The 8,396-nt window shown below is 44.3% G+C and overlaps 1 protein-coding gene across 4 annotated transcripts in view; it reads left to right on the forward strand.

Annotated features, from left to right (window-relative positions):
- Window positions 1-8,396, forward strand: part of Atg7 (autophagy related 7) — a 219,590-nt gene that overhangs the window by 14,997 nt on the left and 196,197 nt on the right. Inside the window, exon 1 of one of the 4 annotated variants that reach the window (XM_005365030.3) lies at window positions 143-160. The exons of 2 other annotated variants lie outside the window; for them this stretch is intronic. The gene's annotated coding sequence lies outside the window, so the exon portion shown is untranslated. Of the gene's footprint in view, window positions 1-142; window positions 161-7,296; window positions 7,314-8,396 lie in introns of those variants that run through there. One more of the 4 variants, XM_026788325.1, reaches the window with a different exon arrangement.

Raw genomic sequence — 8,396 nt, forward strand, 5'->3', positions numbered from 1 at the left:
TGAGTGATGTCTTACAGTGTGTCATCTGCGCATGGACCTTGAGTGATGTCTTACAGTGTGTCATCTGCGCATGGACTTTGAGTGAAAACAAGAGCACCTATTTCATGCCAACATTTGTCAAGCATCTTCTGTACTCCAGACACTGCTCAGCTGAGAAGAGGTGAATGAGACAACCTTCTCTTTTTAATGCTAAAAAAGTATTTTTTAGATTTATTCTCCTAACATTAAAAAATTAAAACATGGCAGATAAAAGATTCAGTTTTTAGGGCTGGAGAGATGGTTCAGGGGTTACAAGCTCTGGCTGCTCTTGCAAAGGATCTGGGTTTGGTACTTAACCCCCACATGATGGCTCACGACTGTCTGTAACTCCAGTTCAAGGCTGCTCACTTCTGGCCTCCCTGGACACCTGAATACTCATAATAAAAACACAGACTCACATGCATATAAATAAATATCTTAAAAAATTCTAAAGATTCAGTTTTAAGCAATTTTCAGTCTTTAAAATCTGTTTTTGTACCAGGTGGTGGTGATGATGCATGCCCTTGATCCCAGCACTTGTGGGGCAGAGGCAGGTGGTTCTGAGTTTGAGGCCAGCCTGGTCTATAGAATGAGTTCCAGGACAGCCAAGGCTACATAGTATGACCCCATTGATAGGAATTTTTCCTAATGCGAGCTCTTGCCAATGCAAAAATCCCAATCAAGAAATATCCAGGTTTAATGGGATTCCTGTGCTCTCGGGTGGCCCCCGAGAGAACTGGGAGGCCACAAACGCGACCACCAGGAGGAAGGAAAAGAGACAATCTGTTTCTCCTTTGGGAGCTATCTTAAATACCCTGTGGCATGCTGGGATTTGGAGTCCAGACAAATACAACGCTCAGGGCTGGGGATTGGGGACTACTCTCCCCACTTAACACCCATCTCCAAAACCAAAAAGAAAAAAAAAAATCTGGTTTTGGATTTTTGTTTCCTCTTTCTTTTTTAAAGGCTTTTGCAACATCTTTTTAGTGTATTAGTCAGGTTCTAGAGAGAAACAGAACTGATAGAATGAATATATCATTTATATGAGATTTATTAGAGTGACTTCTAGGCTCTGGTCCAGCTAGTTCAATGGCTGTCTACCAACGGAAAGTCTAAAACTCCAGTTGTTGTTCTGTTCAGGAGACTGGATGTCTCAGCTGGTCTGCACTGTGCTCTGGAATCCCAAAGAAATAGACTCTAATGCCAGTGAAGGAATGGACCTGCCAGCGAGAGCAAGGGAAAGCAGGCAATGAGCAAAAGCTGCCTTCTTCCACGTTCTTTACTTAGTCCTCCAGTGGAAGGTGTGGCCCAGATTAAAGGTGGATCGTCCCATTTCAAAGACCTGGTTTAAAAGTAGATCACCCATTACAATGATTAATTAAGAAAAATCCGTCACAGATGTTCCCAGCTGCTTAGGTGTAGTTAATTCCAGCCTTTACAAAGGATACAGAATTCTTCCATCTGACACAGTCTTCTCTTTTCCCTCCCATCAGTGGGAACGCAGGGTGGTGAGGTGTTGGTGTAGTCAGCTGGGATGGCGCTGATGACCGTGCTGGGTAACTCCTGCCCCATCCATGACCGTGTTACATGGTGTTAGGTTCCTCAGAAGTCTAGCTTGTCCTAATGCTAACAGCAGATTCCTCCTCCTGTGTTACTGTCGTGGCTACATTCTCCTGCCACACAGTGAAGCCCAGTCACATCCCTAAAGAAAACAGGGTCTTGTAATTTGCTCAGAATTTTTCAAAAGCCAAATGAGCCAGAGAGTGAATGAAGCCTGTGCCTTTTAATGCTCTCAGCATAATAGTTATTGCCTTCATTTTTAAAAATTTTTTTCTAGAAGCCTCTCAACAGCTTTATTTGGGTATAACTGACATTACAAATGGTCTCTGGCATTCTAAGTAGTCAACCTGCTGACCTTCCCAGTGCCTAAAGTGTAGAATGGTTTCCTTTTTTATCTCTGGAATCCTCTGGCCCCAGTAGAATTCCATCTCGGTGCCCTCAGCAGGTCATCAGAGAGCGTTGGGAAAATCAGTTCAGCCTGACTTGAGGAGGAAGTTGTGGACAGCTGATTCCTTGGAGGATTCTGATGAGGTTGCTTTGTACTGCTGTCTGCTCCTGGCCTAGCCTCCTCTTATAATACTAGGTGATGACTCTGGCCCTGACAGTTAACATCTCAGTGCCTCATTTACTGGTCTCTAAAGGAAACAATGTAACTGATACTGGGCTGTCTTGGAAAGGGTGTGTACAATGTTTAGTGTAGTTCTTGGTGCTTGACAGAATGAGCATCCAGGGGAAACACTGTCCACTGGTCACCATGAGTCTTCGTAAAGGGAACTGGGGAGATAGTTTAGTCAGCAAAGGTCGGTCATAAGGACCCAAGTTTGCTCCTTAGAACCTATGTGAAAATTCTGGGCATAGACTAGCAAGGTGACTCAGCAGTGTGAAGGCGCTTGCTACCAAGCCTGATGACCTCAGTTCAATCCCAGAACCTACAAGGTGGAAGGAAAGAACAGATTCCTCAAAATTGCCCCCTGACTTCCTCATGTATGACATGGCATACTTGCACACCCTATCGCCTCTTATTAAAAAAAAAAATAACTTAAAAATAAAGGCTTGGCACAGTGGCAAGCATTTGTAGTTGAAGTGCTGGGGTTCCAGTCATTCTAGCCTCTGAGCTCCAGGGCAGTGAGGTGGGTGTTGTTCCTGAAGATGACCCCTGGGTTGTCCTCTCAACTCTGTGCACACATACACCAGCACACGCGTGCCCACACACCTTTTAAAAGGCATCCCATGCTGTAATGGAAGCTCTTACCTGTGGGACCAGGAGCCACTGCATCCCAATAACTGTGGGTGTTAATGAGAGCTATAATGAGAAGGGATTTTCCCAGCAGGATTTTCTAATACCACAAAGGCCTCTGGTCAGGAAACAGCAGCCATGCCAGCATCTCCAGAGTAGGGCCAGGTATCCTCCTACATCATCTGGCTACTGGCCAGACTTGCAGGCTTCTGGCCACCAACCTTGGTCTTTGTCCCTGCATAAGAACACATGGGACCCAGGCAACTCAATTGTTAAAGTTTTTTTTTAATTATTATTATTTTACTTTTATCTGTGTTTGTATGTGAGTATAGTGCCCTCTGGGCCTCAGATCTCCTTGAGCAGGAGTTACAGGCAGTTCTGAGCTGCCATGTGGGTGCTGGGAACTCCAGTCCTCTGGAAGAACAGTCCATGCCCTTAACCACTGAGCCATCTCTGCAGCCTCATGCACCTCCTTTTCCTGAAGCTTGCAGAGAACCTGTAATCCCAGCACTCTTGAGGCTCAGACAAGAGGACCGAAAGTCCATAGGCATCCTGAGCTACATAGTGAGACCCTGGGTGAGCCTTTGCCTGATGCACAGTGTCGGCCTTTGTGATCAGTGAAACTCGCCAGTTCTATAGGGGAGGGATTACTCATCCCCATCTCCTGTCTTCTGTTTTTTCTCGGTTTTTCCCAAGCCCTGTTGAGAGTATTCCATCCATGCATACAGGGCTCTGGTGCCCAAGTGTACTTTAAGGGGGCAGAGCATACTGAGCCTGTGGAAAGCAGCTGCTCCCGGGGCATTCAGCAGCAAAGTAACCTAGCCCAAACCTTAAGGACACAGACAGCTCCTCTCCTGTAGTGACTCTGAGTTCATGGCTGCTTCCAGTTTTCTATTAAATTGCATTTTAGAGAGTTGTAGGCATTATCATCAGTGTACAGAAGATTCCCTGCGGTGTCCTTTGTCCTTGCTCTTTAAGGTCCTGGAACTCACAAGATCCTCCTGCCTCCTTCTTCTCCCCCCCACCCCCATGCTAGAATTAAAGGCACACACCACCACACCCATTCCCTTTTTGATTTATAATCATTAATGGATATTTATTGTACATATTAATGGTTTACTGTACCTCCTCAATACATGCAGATGTCGTGTTTGATAACCATTTTTCCTTATGATGCTCACTTACCCTCTCCTCCCCCATCCCTTCCACCTCCTATCTTTCCTTCCTTAATAGTCTTTTTTTCTTTGTCTAATTCTGGCGTTTGCAGCTTAGCGGAAACACATGCTAATTTGTCTTTCTCTCTCTCCTTTAGCATGATGACTTTTATCAGACGAGGTCTGATTTCATTTTTCTCTGCACTCCATTGTGTATCTATACCGTTTGTCTTTAGCCACTCTTCTGCTGAAGAGCCATTAGGCTGATTCCAAAGACTGATTGATGTGTACACCGTTGTGATAAGTGTGGACATCTGATATCTCCTGTATATAAGGTCTTAGAACCCTTTGGTGTACGCCCAGGGAACAGTATAGCTCAGTTATTTGCTAGCTAGTATTTTAGTTTTTTTGAGGAATCCTGTACTGTTTTCCGTAATGGCTGAACTACTTTCATTTCTACCAACAGCACATATTGGGTTCCTTTTCCCTAAAGTCCTTGCCAGCATGTGTTGTTGCTATATGTTTCTTGATTGTCATATATTCTGACAAGAGAGAATATCAATGTATTCGGATTTCACTAATGGCAAAAGATGTTGAACATATGTTTTTATATATTTATTGGCTGTCATACTCTGTTGAGAACTGTCTGTTCAGTTTGTTTGCCCATTTGATGGTTGAATAACTTGTTGGTTTTTACTGAAGTTGTCACATATTGTGGATAATGAAGCCTCCGTCAGATGCATGACCTGCAAAGTTCTCCTCTCCTGTAGGCTCTGCTACAGTGTGGTTGCTCTTTAATTTGATGTAGCCCCATATGTCAGCTCCCAAGGATCAAAACTGAATCATCATCTCAGTTAATGCAGAAAACGGCATTTTATAAAATTCAGCATATTCTCTCAATTGAAAACTCAAGAAAGCAGACAGAGAGCAATTGCAGCTCAGAGTGGAAAAGGCAGGATAGGACAAACCTGGGACTTCTGTCAGACTGAGGAGCAGGATCTGGCTGCAGTGCCTCAGAGGGCAGAAAGGGTGAGGTGTCTGTACTCATGCCTCATTCAGTACTTGAAAGTTTAGATAGAATATCCAGGAAGAGAAAGAAAGAGAGAGAGGGAGAGAGGGAAGGAGGGAGGGAGGGAGGGAGAGGGATGGGGGAGGGAGAAGAGGCAGAGAGAGAGAGAGAGAGAGAGAGAGAGAGAGAGAGAGAGAGAGAGGTATAAACAGGAAGAGAGAAGTCAAATTATCCCTGATTGCAGATGGCAGGAGTCTGCTGTTAGAAAATCCTCATGACTCCACCGAGACTCTTAAAACCCATAAACAAATCCAGCAAGGGAGCAGAGTACAAAATCAATGTTAAAAAAATCACTAGCTTTTCCATGTGCCAGTAATGAACTCTCTGAGCCAAAAATGAAAGAAAACAGCCACATCACTACTCAAAACAAAATAAAACCAGAATAAACCCAGCTGAAGAGGTGAAAACCTCCACCTTGAAAAGTAGGGCAGTAAAGAAACTGACATCCGACAGTGGAAAGACGTATAGTGTCCATGAGTCAGCACAGCTAATACTGTTTCAGATGGCCACAGCATTGGAGCAGTGTAGATGGGCTACCGTCCCCAATAAAATACCAGCGATACTCTTCATGAAACTAGAAAAAATCCTAAAACACATATGAAGGAAACGGGATATGGTAACGGTACCTGTAATCTCAGCATTGGAAAGGCAGATGCAAGAGAATTGAGAGACTGAGAAATTGAGGCACTGGGCTCACACAAAACAAAACAAGTTTATGTGGAAATACAAAAGACCCCGTAGAATCAGAACAATTCTGAGCAAAAAGAGCAATGCTGGAGTCACCACAGTATCTAATTTCAAAATATGCTATAGAAGCTGACATGATGGAGCACACCTTCAATTCCAGCACTCAGGAGGCAGAAGCTGACAGGTCTCTCTCAGTTCAAGACCAGCCTGGTCTACATAGAGAGTTCCAGGCCAGCCAGGGCTACACGATGAGACCCTCATTTTATATCACACGCACATACACACACACACACACACACACACACACACACACACACACACACACACCCCTCATACTATAGTACAGAGTTGAAGCAAAAACAGCACAACCTATTGTAAAAAACAGTTATGTAGACCAGTGAGATTAAAAAACAAAACAAAACAGAAACCCAGAATTGAATGCATGCAGCTGTAGCCATTGTAGAATTGATTCCTGAAAAAGGCACCAAGATCAAATATTGAAAGAAAAGACAGTCTCTTCCACAAATGGTGCTGAGAAAACTGGGCATTGGCATGTAGAAGACAGAAACCCAAACCCTCTGTCTAACACTGTACAGATGTGAACTCAGAGGGCTGGAGAGATGGCTCAGTATTTAAGAGCACTGGTTCCTCTTGCAAAAAAACTCAGGTTCCATTCCCAGTACCCACATTGTGCCTCACCGCCATCTGTAACTCCAGGTCCAGGGGATCTAGCCCCCTTCTCTTGCCTCCAAGGGTCCTGTACACAAATGGTGCATAGGCATTATTCAGGCACACAAGCAAACACATAAAATAATAATTCTTATTTTTAAAATTCAACTCAGGTTAAAGTCTTGAAGCTTTTAAAGTACTTGAAGGAAGACATTCACGTTCTGACTGAGGCAGCCATGTCCTCCATTAGCCCAGTAGCCTGTGTCTCTTATTTCTCCAGGTCACCTTCCTGGGCTCACCCATCTTGCCCATCATCGTCTTCTGTCTGACTGGGCAGTGGTAGAACACATGCCTTCAATCCCAGCACTCGGGAGGTAGAGGCAGGAGGATCTCTGAGTTTGAGGCCAACCTAGTCTACAGAGTGAGTTCCAGAACACCAGGACTACACAGAGAAACCCTGTCTTGAAAAAATAAATTTAAAAAAATTTTAAAAATGTTAAAAAAGGAATGTCTGTCTTGTGTTTGTACCCCTGTCCTGATGCCAGCTCCACCTGCACTCTCCCTGGCTCAGCATACTCGCTACCTACAGGGCTTTCTCTCATTGCTTTTTCTGGTTTGTTTTTGCTGTGCTGGGGATTGGGTCCAGGTCTCACTAGTATGTAATCACTGTACTCTAACCTTGGCCTTGTTGTCCCTTGAACCCCACAGAGATTATGTTTGGTCACCTTTCCTAAGCGTCCCCAGCTTAGGAAAGCTTTCCTGTTTTCATTTCCTCTGCCCTACTCAGAGCCCTTGGTCTGCAATGGGGATGGAGCCTAGGGACTCAGGCTTAGTAGACAGGCAGCCTCCTGCTGACAGAGCCGCATCCATGTCCAGCCTCTGAACTGACCTCGCCATTCACAGCCCTTCGCTGCTGCAGGTGTGTGGAACTCTGTACCGACTCCTAGCTCCATCCGGGATTCTTCAGCTTCTTTCCCAGCTTCTTGGGTTCTGGTATTTGTAACCAGTCAGCTTTGTGCTCAGGCCTGCACTCTGGGGTGACTAGTCTCCACTCCTATGGGAACCAATCCTCTCCCTTTTCCATGGACCCTCTACCCCATCATCTCCCGTACTTAGTCTTTTCAGGCTCCTTGGTGCCCTGCTCTTCCACCCAGGCTTTCCTGTGGTCCTGCTCCCCCCCCCCCCCCGCAGTCTTACCCCTTGATAATCTTGATATGCAGACACAGATGCATTCTGTTCAGCCATTGTTGTCTGAGCTCCCATTTCTCCTTCTGAAATACAAAAAAGGTGGGGAATTGAGCATCTCAAAAACTTTGGCAGAATAATTGTGCAAAACCACTCTGGATGATGGGAAAGAGTCTATATGTTTACTACTTACTTATATTTGAACTGTCTCTCTGTGTCTGGACCACATAAATGCAGGTAACTGTGGAGACCGGAAAAGGGTATTGGTCCCTCTGGAGCTGCAGTCACAGGCAGTTGTAAACCATTAACACAGGTGCTAGAATCTGAACTCTGAGCCATCTTTCCGTCCCCTAAATCTTCTTTAAATAGTAAATTGTTTGAATTAATCATTGTGGTCACAGGGTCTGGGAGTTACTAGCAAAATAAAATAAGACTATTTTATTTCATATATAGATTCGTCTCTCTACTAACAAGTTCAGTTTCATGAGTTTACCGCCCAGATCTTTCCTAACAGTCTAAATGCCCTTTGGCCATAGTAATAACTGAAGTGAATGCCTCCTTGCTATCTAAAATGCCACATATTGGATAATTCCTGTAAATGATACCTCATCTCGTAGTCAAGGCACATTCTTATTTTCCCAAACCAGAGTCTTCATTATGATTAGCATGGAGAATACCAAATACTGCATTTTACATCTTTCATGAGATGGTGGACATGGGCTAGCGTTGGGGTGCAATAAAACCTGTTTCATGTAAAACAGCCGTTCTTGAAAATATTCTTTTTTTTTTTTTTTTTTTTTTTTTTGGTTTTTCGAGA

This window comes from Microtus ochrogaster, unplaced genomic scaffold (genome assembly GCF_000317375.1).
Source record: "Microtus ochrogaster isolate Prairie Vole_2 unplaced genomic scaffold, MicOch1.0 UNK1, whole genome shotgun sequence".
Taxonomy (NCBI): domain Eukaryota; kingdom Metazoa; phylum Chordata; class Mammalia; order Rodentia; family Cricetidae; genus Microtus; species Microtus ochrogaster.